The sequence below is a fragment of the Notamacropus eugenii genome, chromosome 2, assembly GCF_028372415.1.
Source record: "Notamacropus eugenii isolate mMacEug1 chromosome 2, mMacEug1.pri_v2, whole genome shotgun sequence".
In the NCBI taxonomy this organism is placed as follows: Eukaryota; Metazoa; Chordata; class Mammalia; order Diprotodontia; family Macropodidae; genus Notamacropus; species Notamacropus eugenii.
The window spans coordinates 215,283,417-215,294,115 of NC_092873.1; the positions used below are offsets into that span (position 1 = coordinate 215,283,417).

The 10,699-nt window shown below is 38.0% G+C and overlaps 1 long non-coding RNA gene across 1 annotated transcript; it reads right to left on the minus strand.

Moving 5' to 3' along the window:
* Window positions 1-657: 657 nt before the first annotated feature.
* LOC140526788 (uncharacterized) lies at window positions 658-10,237 on the minus strand. The gene is made up of 3 exons (XR_011974522.1): window positions 9,900-10,237; window positions 5,803-5,883; window positions 658-1,176 (listed from the first exon to the last, which is right to left on the minus strand). It is a non-coding gene; the product is annotated as an uncharacterized lncRNA (long non-coding RNA).
* Window positions 10,238-10,699: the final 462 nt, after the last annotated feature.

Below are 10,699 nucleotides of genomic sequence, written 5' to 3' on the forward strand. Positions count from 1 at the left end.
TTTATATCATACCTACTATGTGCCAGGCACTGCAAATCCAAAATTCAATATGCCTACTCTGATTGATTTGAATTACAAATTGAATTGAATACCTGAATAACCTGAGAAAGGTTACCATATCCCTTTCCAGTGGGATTTTCCATTTCACTAGACTCTGTCATTAAGATGAGGTCTGCCTACCCTAAATGATACATAATTCAGTTTCCCAGGTATTCTATAACACAGTTATCAGTATTAAACTCAATCCACATAGTTTCCATTCTCATAATTTCAAACTATAGATTTTTTCCCATTATTCTAATAACTGAATTCTTTCTAGGGCATATCAATTTTTCCCCTGGGCAGTCATTATCTCATTTGTCAAAAACTCATAATGCTGAATGGAATAAATTCAATAGAGGAAAACCACATGCCAACAAAACTGAAGTCACTCTATTGTGTATATAGCCAAAGTACAATCATTCCTTATTTTAGACCTCATAAAATGTGCTATCTTGGGGTATCATTAGTTATTTAGACATTTGATCAGAAAAACATCAACCACTAATTTCTATGAATTCATAATGAATGTTTGATTAGCTCTAACCAGGGCTTTAGGGAAAATGAAACTATTTTGCCTGTTGACAGGAATGTTTCCATTGACAGGAATATTTCCGCTAATTTTTCTAGACAATTTTTCCCCTTTTGAGGGGTAAATCACTTCTCATTTTGAGTCATGAAAAATAAGGTGAGAAAATGCTGGGAGTCTCAGAATATGAGTTTGTCAAATAATGTTCTACAGTCATAATTTTCATCTCTTTTTACTTCTGAGGAACATCTCAGACCCTTAAAGTGGTTCATTTTTTGTTTATTTAAAACTGACTCCAAGGCTCAGGAAGACAGATTCTTCAGGTTTGAAATCAGCTCATACATTCCTGATGTGCAAGAAAAATACTTGAATTAATGATATACATTGGTTCATTCCTGGTATTATAAAAAACTACTCACATCTCTTCCTTCAGGGTGAAATGATATTGTGTGGAGCCACTGCTCTTTCACAACAGTCTGGAGTGCTATTTGTTTGCTCCTTGATTCCATATTCTACTCTCCAAAATCTAGGCTTTTATTCAGGCCTTTGAACAGGCCTAGAATGCACTCAGTTATAGTCATCTATTTCAATCCTTCTCTTCCTTCATCCTGCCAATGAAATGCAATGACCAATGTGAATCTCCTTGTTATCATGCTATAAAGTATGCAGAATATTAAGGATTTGTGTAATTATATAAAATATTACATAGAAGGCTTTTAACACTGAAAATCGATTCCATGTCATTCTACCCTCCACCCCTATTTTTAGACTTTCTGGAACTTATACTACTGATTTATTGATAGAAAAAGACAGTGGAGAAAATGGTAAGTTCTACTGGTTATTAGAAAGTTGTGAATGTCTTCTAATGAGAAATTTGTGCCTTAATGGCACTCCAGGCTCATAAAACAAAAACTTATGATGATTTTCAGAAAATGTGCCCTGATTCCTAATCCAGAGTCAGATTACATTTTTAGCCTGAAAGCTTATACAGACAGACTATCCTCCATGAAAAAGATTTATAAGTGTACCAACCTCTTTGGGAACAACATGTCTTCCAAGTCTTATTTTCTATAAACAGATATTTTCTGCAGAAATATTTAGTTAAGTTTGGATTGTAGGATGGCAGGTATATAATTTAAAAATTAAAAGTAACAAAAATGTTTATAGAAATGTGAAAGTAAGGCCTCTTTGGTTAGTGATATCTGCCAAGTAATACTAGAGTGCCACAAGCAAATTGCTTCCTTCTTTGAAAATGAAAAAGAACAGATATTGTAGTAGATTAAATAGCATAAAAAGTCTACATAAACACAAGAGATTCCTCAATATTTTGCATTTACAGCAGAATTATGCATTGTACCCACGAGGCATAAGTAGGTCTACACTGAACTCTGAAGCATGAAAAAATTAGAGATAAAGAGGCTCATTTTAAGGGAAATGCTGATAGCCCAGACAACTGGGTCAATTTCAGGTGCTTGGTGAGAAATGGACCAGAGATGAGAGGCATCATGGCGTAAATGTAAGACCACTAGCTATGGGGTGAGAGTTCCTCAGTTTGTGTGACTTTCAGAAAAGCACAATTCTCTGGACTTCAGTTTTCTAATTTATAAATTGAAGTTTGAACTAGGAGCTCTCCAGGGTCAATTCCAGCTCCATATCTTAAGGTTTTTCTGCAACTCTGAGGCCTTAGTACATTAACAATATATGAAACAAGAATTCACAAAACTTGCACAATCTGCCAGTTTGATTGTTTCAAGTGATGAAATGTCTGTAAATCAAATAGTAAAGTATTGCTATTATGTGGTCGTCTTTAAATAGTTCACTAACCCAAAGAACAGATTTAGAAGGAGTTTTAATATGTATATGAAGTAGTTGAGTACATAGATAATAGAGACTTAATGATATGTAGACTAAATGTCCAAAATGACATTTTTTTTTTAATTTAGCTTTTAACATTCATTTTCACAAAATTTTGGGTTACAAATTTTCTCCCCTTTTCTCCCCTCCCCCCCCCCAGACGCCAAGCATTCTAATTGCCCCTATGACCAATCTGCTCTCTCTTCTATCATCCCTCTCTGCCCTTGTCTCTGTCTTCTCTTTTGTCCTGTAGGGCCAGATAGCTTTCTATACCCCTTTACCTGTATTTCTTATTTCCTAGTGGTAAGAACATTACAGTTGATCCTAACACTTTGAGTTCCAACTTCTTTAGCTCCCTCCCTCTCCACCCCTTCCCTTTGGAAGGCAAGCAATTCAATATAGGCCAAATCTGTGTAGTTTTGCAAATGACTTCCATAATACTTGTGTTGTATAGGACTAACTATATTTCCCTCCATCCTATCCTGTCCCCCATTACTTCTATTCTCTTTTGATCCTATCCCTCCCCATGAGTGTTGACCTCAAATTGCACTCTCCTCCCCATGCCCTCCCTTCTATCATCCCCCCCCACTCTGCTTATCCCCTTATCCTCCACTTTCCTGTATTGTAAGATAGGTTTTCATACCAAAATGAGTAGGCATTTTATTCTTTCCTTTAGTGGAATGTGATGAGAGTAGGCTTCATGTTTTTCTCTCACCTCCCCTCTTTATCCCTCCACTAATGAGTCTTTTGCTTGCCTCTTTTATGAGAGATAATTTGCCCCATTCAATTCTCCCTTTCTCCTCCCAATATCTTTCTCTCTCACTGCTTGATTTCATTTTTTTTAAGATATGATCCCATCCTCTTCAATTCACTCTGTGCACTCTGTCTCTATGTGTGTGTGCGTGTGCGCATGTGTGTGTGTGTAATCCCACCCAGTACCCAGATACTGAAATGTTTCAAGAGTTACAAATATTGTCTTTCCATGTAGGAATGTAAACAGTTCAACTTTAGTAAGTCCCTTATGACTTCTCTTTGCTGTTCACCTTTTCATGGTTCTCTTCATTCTTGTGTTTGAAAGTCAAATTTTCTTTTCAGCTCTGGTCTTTTCATCAAGAATGCTTGAAAATCCTCTATTTCATTGAAAGACCAATTTTTCCCCTGAAGTATTATACTCAGTTTTGCTGGGTAGGTGATTCTTGGTTTTAGTCCTAGTTCCTTTGACTTCTGGAATATCCTATTCCATGCCCTTCGATCCCTTAATGTAGAAGCTGCTAGATCTTGTGTTATCCTGATTGTATTTCCACAGTACTTGAATTGTTTCTTTCTAGCTGCTTGCAATATTTTCTCTTTCACCTGGGAGTTCTGGAATTTGGCCACAATGTTCCTAGGAGTTTCTCTTTTTGGATCTCTTTCATGCGGTGTTCTGTGGATTCCTTGAATATTTATTTTGCCCTCTGGTTCTAGAATCTCAGGGCAGTTTTCATTGATAATTTCATGAAAGATGATGTCTAGGCTCTTCTTTTGATCATGGCTTTCAGGTAGGCCCATAATTTTTAAATTGTCTCTCCTGGATCTATTTTCCAGGTCAGTTGTTTTTCCAATGAGATATTTCACATTATCTTCCATTTTTCCATTCCTCTGGCTTTGTTCTGTGATTTCTTGCTTTCTCATACAGTCCTTAGCCTCCATCTGTGCCATTCTAATTTTGAAAGAACTATTTTCTTCAGTGAGCTTTTGAATCTCCTTTTCCATTTGGCTAATTCTGCTTTTGAAAGCATTCTTCTCCTCATTGGCTTTTTGAACCTCTTTTGCCAATTGAGTTAGGCTAGTTTTCAAGGTGTTATTTTCTTCAACATTTTTTTGGGTCTCCTTTAGCAGGGAGCTGATTTGCTGTTCATGCTTTGACTTCATGTCTCTCATTTCTCTTCCCAGCTTTTCCTCCACCTCTCTAACTTGATTTTCAAAATTCTTTTTGAGCTCTTCCATGGCCTGAGCCCATTGAGTGGGCTGAGACACAGAAGCCTTGATTTCTGTGTCTTTGCCTGATGGTAAGCATTATTCTTCCTCATCAGAAAGGAAGGGAGGAAATGCCTGTTCACCAAGAAAGTAACCTTCTATAGTCTTATTTCTTTTCCCTTTTCTGGGCATTTTCCCAGCCAGTGACTTGACCTCTGAATATTTTCCTCACACCCACCTCACCTCCTGATCCTCCCAGCCAGTGTTTGGGGTCTGAGATTCAAATGCTGCTTCCAGCCTCAGGGCTTTGGGCGGGGGCAGGGCTACTATTCAGTGTGAGATTAAATTCAGATGCTCAGGTGAGGGCAGGGCTGCCTCTCAGGCTCAGTTCCCTCAGGGAGTTTATGCACAGACCTTCAACAATGGATCCAGGCTCCTGCCTGCTTGGGGAGCTCTGGTCTGCCGCTGCCCCTCAGCTTCTGTCTCCCGAGGGGGCCCGAGCCATGGGGGCACCCCACTCCCCCCTCGACCCGCCAAAGGGACTCTCTCACCGACCCCCGTCACCTGTGGGTGGAGGTACTTGTGCGGCCGCTGGAGATCCCGTCCCTGAAGCCCGCTCGGATCTGTTCCTCTCGGTGCCGCGGCCACGGCAGGGCTGTACTCAGCTCCCAGTCCCGGCGCCCAGTCCGCAGCACGAAGGACCTTTTACGAGAGGTTTGCAGGTCTCTCCGGAACAGAAATCTCCCTTGCTCCAATGTTCTGTGGCCTCTGGGTGCAGAATTCGCCGTGAGTTACTTCTTTGTAGTTGTTCTATGGGTTGTGGGTTCGGAGCTATGTGTATGTGCGTCTTTCTACTACGCCATCTTCCTAAATGTCCAAAATGAAGTTACATGTGCATACATGAAGTTTTCTAACCTGGGAGCTGAAATAGAACTAGAATTTTTTTCAGTAAAACCAAGAAAACATATATTGATTTTTCATGTCACCAAAGTGATAATATATAATTTGCTGTTGTGTGCACTTATTTCAATCTCATCTGACCCTTTATGAAGCCATTTGAGCTTTTCCTAGCAAGGATACTAAAGTGGTTTGCCATTACCTTTCCCAATTCATTTGATAGATGAGGAAGTTGAGGTAAACAGGGCTAAGTGACTTGTGCAGGGTCACACAACTAGTGTCTGAGGTCAGATTTGATTTCACAAAGATGAGCCTTCCTGACCTCAGCCCTGGCACTCCATTCACTGTGCCACTTGGCTGGCCATTCTGATAACATATGATAGCTTGAATTAAATAGTTAAATTTAAATTAGTTATTTAAATTAAACAGTTTAAAGTAAAAGGACAGAAAGAACTGTAGATATTGTTTAATCTGACTTCCTCATTTTATCATTGAGGAAACTGAAATCTTAAGAGAATGAGACTTACCCAAAGTCACATAGGGCCAGGCTTTGAATTCAGATCTTCTGATTCCAGATGTGGTGCTCTTTACAGTTCATTACACTTCCTCTATAATTAGAAAATGTATAGGCAAGGATCAGCTCCATGACCTCCAGAGAAGTTCACAGAAATTAGACTATTATGTATTCCATAATTCAGATAGAGTCATCCAGATTTCTTGTATCAATCAATTAATCAACAAGCAATTTTTAAGCTCCTGCTATGTGGCATCACTGTTCTAGGCACTGGAGACAGAAAGACAAAAATGAATGTAAACATTCTCTTCCTTCAAGAAACTTACCTTCTATCAGAAATGAAAAAAATGTTTATCAAGCAGTACGTGTAAAATATGAACTAAACAATAAGTAACCATATGAGGGAAGGTATTAGCAGCTAGGAGTGTCAGGAAAGTCAGAATATCTAGAAGGTAGCACTTCAGCAGGGTTTCAAAGGAAATAAATATGTCTAACAGGAAGATTACTCTCTGTAATAGGAAGAACACTGGACTTGAATTCAGATAATAGATTCAAGATGGTGGATTCAAGTCCTGAGTTTAGCACTAACCATCCATGTGACCAGAAATGATCACATAGTTTGAAACTCTCTAAGTCTCAATTTCCTTACTAGAAAGTGGAGACAGTGGTTGCATAGAGTTTGTGTGTAGAAAGTAAATTGTATAGCCCCATCACTACTCTCAACTGGACAATTGTTGTAGATGGAAACTAGCTTTCCTTCCTCCACTCTCTCCACTCATACCTCATACAACTGCTGATCTATTATTCCCGAGGCACAAGTCTGATGATGTCCCTAATCAAAAACCATCAGAGGTTCCCTAATGCCTAACAACTCTTTGTATTGATACATAAAGCCCTTTAATCTAACTCCAAACTACCTTACAAGAAATTGACCTTGCTCTGTCTCACTCACACTCTCTTCCAACTAAATTGGACTTTTAGGTGTCCTAAAATTTCATATAGGAATTTTCTCCTTCTGTGTATTTGTACAGCTGCTGACCATACCTGAAATTCCCACCTTCCTTGATATTGTGTTGAAATCCTTCTAGTCTATTAGATTGTAAGCAGCTAAAGACCAGGCATTGAGTCAAAAAATAAATAGCCATAGCAACCTAGGACAGTGCCTTGTACATAATAAGTTTTAATACACATTTGTTGAATTGAATTATTAAATTTATTCTCAGAATTTAGGATCTCATGATATTAAGAATCATGGAAACCTGGAAACTGGAAAGACGTAGTCCCAGAGTTGAACTAAGGAGTCAACTAGTACAATTTTCCACCCAAAAGTACATCAATCTGGACAGCTGTTCACCATTATTTGAATACTTCCACTGATATAGAATTCATGGCAAGTTGTTTTCATTTTGGACAGTTTTACTATATTTTTGAAAAAAAGGTTTTATTTGAAAATTTTTGTTTTTACATCACTTCCCTCAGTATCCTTTCTCATTGCCCATTCAGAGAGCTGTCTCTTATATGAAAGAAGTATTCTTTTCAAAAAAAAGAAGATGAAAAAAGTTGAGCAAAACCAATCAGTATATCAAAAAAATCTGACATGTGTAATGTTCTTCCCTATGGACCCCCATATCTGCAAAGCAATGGGAGAAGGTATTTTCTCCTCTTCTTCAAAACCAACCTTGCTCCGTATGGTTTCTGACTATTCATTGTAATTGTTTTGTGATGGTTTTTCTTTCAATTTCATACTTTAATCATTACATATATTATTTTCCTTGGTCTACTTACATAACTGCATCAATTCATATGTGTTTCCATATTTCTCTGTATTTATCATGTTCTTCATTTCTTACAGCATAGTAATGTTCTACTACATTCATGTACCACCGATTGTTAAAAGCATTCCCTCAAGTGACAGGAATCTGCTTTGTTTCCATTTCTTCATTTTCCCCCACTCAAAGAAGTGATTCTATAAATATTTTGGTGCATATTCATTTTGTTCTTGACATTCTGGGGGCATATGTCTTTGGAATCTCTCTGCATCAATGAGCATGGATAGCATAGTCACTATATTTGCCAATTTCCAAATTACTTTCCAAAATGGTTATATCAATTCACAGTTCTACCAAAAATGCATTAGTGTATCTGTTTTCTATGATCTATCAAACATTACTATTCCTGTTTTCTGTCTTTTTTGCCAGTTTTCTGGGTATGACATGAAATCTCAAAGTTGCTTTTATTTTAATTGCCCCGATTATTGGTGATTTGAAGCATGATTTACTTGTTGGAATTTTTTATAACTTGACTCAGTTCCTACAACTTGGACTTACGTATTTCCTCTGGAATAATAGAAATCAATTTTATTAACTCTTATATGTATAGTCCTTCAGATATTTGAAGGAATCCATCTTGTCCCTTCCCAATCCCCTTAATATCAATCCCCAGCCATCTGCTCAGTCTTCTTTTCCAGTGGCTTCCATATGTGTTAACTCCACCGTTGGAATGTGAGCTCCTTAAGAACACAGACCAACTTTTCTATTTGTATCCCTAGCACTTAGCAGAGTGCTTTTCACATGATAAGTGCTTAATAAGTGTTTTATTTATTCATTCAATGTATTCAGTCTCTTTTGTACTCACTTTAGCTTACAAAGGTCCTTCTTAAAATGTAATAACCAGAACTGAAGAAAAACCAGAGGTGGAAGCTGACAGTGTTGTTTTCTCAGCTCTGCTTACTCGCATATACAACATACAATCAACTGTCACCTCCTGGGATCTATATATTATACTTGTACAAGCAGAATCAAAGATCAAAAGAGAGTATGGCCTTGGAGTCCAGAAGACCAGGGCTTAAGCCCTTCCTCTGACACATGAACTATACAACCCTGGTCAAGTGCCTTAACCTCTCAGGAGCCTGCAATTCTCTAAGGTTTGTGGAGTAGTTGCTGATCTTCATTGAGAGAAGGAGTTTTAACACATAAAATGTTTGGGGTATATTTCATTAATGGTAAAACAGCTACCTGGTGCTGCAGATAGTGTACCAGCCCTGGAGTCAGGAAGGCTTGAATTCAAATGCAGCCTCAGACACTTATTAGCTGAGTGACCCTGAGCAAATCACTTAACCCTGTTTGCCTCAATTTTCTCATCTGGAAAATGAATTGGAGAAGCAAATGGAAAACAACTCTAGTATCTTTGCCAAGAAAACCCCAAATGGGATCACAAAGGGTTGGACATGACCAAAAGGATTGAAAAACAACAAAAACTGAAATATTCAGATGCATCAATAGATGCCAGAACTTTACTCTTACTGTGGAAAGAGCACAGTCCATTTTTTAAATTGGAGAATAATTGGATCATAGGTAGAAAGCCATGAGAGAACTTAGAAGTTATTTTCTCCAAAATTCTTATTTTGTAGACGAGGAAACTGAGCCACAGGAGGTTAAGTGACTTGCCCATGTAGCAGGAGAAACTGAGTTCAGATCAATCTCTAATATTCACTACCTTTGTGATCTCTCTGGGCCAAGGGTTCTCCACCTGTAACATGAGGGATCAGGCCAAATGGCCTCTGAAATCCCTTCCAAGTCTAGATCTAAGATCCTACAACTGTACAGCAATGTAGCAAGGCCTTACACAACTAACAACTATCAGGCCAAAGAGTCAATTCCAACAAAAGATTACAGTGTGCCTTGTTGTTCCTTTAGTAGAGATGCCCAAGGACAACAGATGCAGTAATTTATAACAAAATGTTACATTATTACATATATTATGTTATGTTATGCTATGATATGTTGTTACATTACATTATATTAATTTGTTATATATATTACATGTTATGTATAATTTACATATATATTACATTATATTGTTATAGTATATCACATTACATCACATATCATATCGTATTATATATAATTAATGTAGCCTAAAATTATATTTGTTTTATTATTATTTAAGCAGACAACACCCCTTGTTAACTTGTATTAAATGTATTGCCCATTGAAACTTTCAGATCACTTTCCTACAAATTGCTAACAAAAAAAATCCAACCATGGTTTATCATCATCAGTTTCCATCATAATCATCAGTACTATTAAAAAACACTTATTAAGCACTCACTTTTTCTCAGGAAGGCACCGGAGAAGGTAAAAGACAGTTCCTGATCTGAAGGAGATCGCAGTCTATTCAAGGAGATAATACGCAGACAGCTGTGTAGAAATGAGAAATATGCAAGGTAAATTAGAGCTAACCAACAGAAGGAAGCCATTAAGATGAAGCAGACTGAGAAAAGCTCCCTGAAGAAGGTAGAATGTTAACTGGGACTTGAAGGAAGTCAGAGAAGCCAGGAGGCAGAGATGAGGAAGGAGACTAGGCGTGGAGCGCACAGTAAAAATGTTCAATCTCTTCTGAAAGAGACAGAAAGAAGACCAGATTCATTAGAGGACAGAGAATATATATAAGGAAGATGTAAGAAAACTGGAAAGAGGAGGTTTGACCAAGATAAAGGAGTAGCAAGGAAAAAAAGGCAAGTTCTCCCTCATAGCTCTTCTACAAAGATCTAGGAAATACACCAGAATGATTCCTAATTGGAAAATCCAAGGGGAAAAAAAAAACCACAGTAAGCTTTCTAGCCCAAATCAGCATAGAGACACAGTTTAAAGGGTCTGTGGACATAGGGTCTCGTCAGGAATGTACCTCACAAAGAATTTCAGTGACTGAAAAAAATAAAGTTGTTCCCAAGAGCAAGAAAAGGTCCTTGATACATAAGGGGCACTGTTTCTTTGTTCAGAGTGTGGGAACAGGTGCCACCTGGCAGCTCTGTCACTCCCTACTTTATTTCAGGTCACAGATCTAGGGCAGATGGAGGAGAAAACCCATGTCTAGGAGTGGTGTTGCAGTGTGAGATGTCTCCTGTGGTA